We start from the raw sequence: 1,805 nt of genomic DNA on the forward strand, positions 1-1,805 counted from the left end.
GTGAACTAGAAGCAATGTCTTAGGATCGATAAAAGAACTAAGGAAGCAACTTCCTCTTCTCTTTCTAATTTCTAATTTCTAATCGGAATGTTCCTACTCACGGCAACCCTCCTGGACAGAGGAGCACTGCAGTTGAATATCCGAGGTTGAACCATCTGTTTGGAAGCCAACGGCCACATCTTTCTCTTGAGACAGAGTTTGTAGGTTGGGACCACTGACCTTTTGGTAATCAAATACTTTAATCACTGGGCCTCCAGGGCACCTAAACTAAATGTTGTGCTTGGGTGTTAGATGGGAGCTATATAGGACAAGGTAAAAGAGCAGAGAAAGTATAAACTCAGATATTTACATTCAGGCAGCATGAGTGAAATTGGCAGTGAGCGGGGGTATGGGTACGGGGGTCAGTTTGATCGCTTGCTTATTGCTACGATGCTGGAAGCTATGCCAGCAGTATTGAAAATACCATTAGGGTCACCCATGGAGTGTCCAGTCTAAGACAAAAAGAAAGGCTGCTTCTGAAAATGATGCAATGTATACGTTATGGACCATAGCACAACGCTGTCCACTATAGTGCTGGAAGATGAAGCCCTTAGATCAGAAGGCACTCAAGTGATTACAACTCAAGTTGGATAGGCATGTACCAGGACCAAACAGCTCTGCATAGTGTTGTGCATGTGATTATCATGAGTTTGAGCCACCTGGACAACAGCTAACAGTAATAGTAACGTTTGAGGACAGAATGTTACTTAGCTAGAGCCAATAAACACTCTAAAACATTTTTTTAAATGTTGTTATTCATTGTATAGTAAACTAGCTCATTTTTCTTAAAATTCATAATCAGTAAATGTTTCCCTGTTTTCATTTGAATCTCAAATTATTCTTAATGAAAGAAAAAACAAGCCAACTTCACTGTTGCTGAGTCAGTTCTAACTCACAGCGACCCCTATGGGGCAGATTAGAGAAGCTCCCGTGGGCTCCTGACACCGTCATTGTTGCTGGGAGTAGAAAGCTTTGTCTTTTTCCCTCATGAAAGGAAGAGGAATATTAGAGCTAAAATCTTCCTTCATTTCTCTGTACTCCAAGTCTCTTCCCTTCCTCTTTTCTTTCCTGATGTGACAGTCACTGTCATGAATTTTGCGGGGTATTATTCCGTCCATGTTTCCATAATTTTACTACATATACATGTGTATTTGTGTACTCAAAACCAAAAACAGAAACAAAACTCACTGCCATCGAGTTGATGCTGACTTATAGAGACTAGGTATGTGTGCTCAGCTCAGGAATAGCATTATTTGATACATTTTTACATACATGAGTTGGAACATTCTACATGTAAAATTCTGTTATTTAATTCTTTATTCAATATTATATTTTGAAAATTACTCATGTTAATACTTATGGATCTAATTATTTCTAATTACATCATATGTTGCCATTTATTTAGCTATAATTAAAGTGATAAACAGGCATTTTTGACAAATTTTGTGAAGACTATTTTTCCCTAAACATGTTTATGTATGTTTCCTTGGTACAAGTGCAAGGGTGTCCTTAAGACATAACCTAGAATAGAAATTATTAGGCAGGGAGTTGGGTTGCCCAAGTATTTCAGATACCCCCAAATTGCTTATCAAAGTGCTCCTGTCAGTTTATAGTCATGTCAGCAGTATGAGGCTTCCCATTTCCCCTGTTCTTGCCAATATCTGATATTTAAAGCTTTATCATTATCAAATTACCTCATTTTAAAGATGTGGCATACAAAACCATGTTACTATTTTAATTAGTTAGGTGGAAAAATGTTTAATTTA

This window comes from Echinops telfairi, unplaced genomic scaffold, assembly GCF_000313985.2.
Source record: "Echinops telfairi isolate 266 unplaced genomic scaffold, ASM31398v2 ScPeMD7_27;HRSCAF=92, whole genome shotgun sequence".
Taxonomy (NCBI): Eukaryota; Metazoa; Chordata; class Mammalia; order Afrosoricida; family Tenrecidae; genus Echinops; species Echinops telfairi.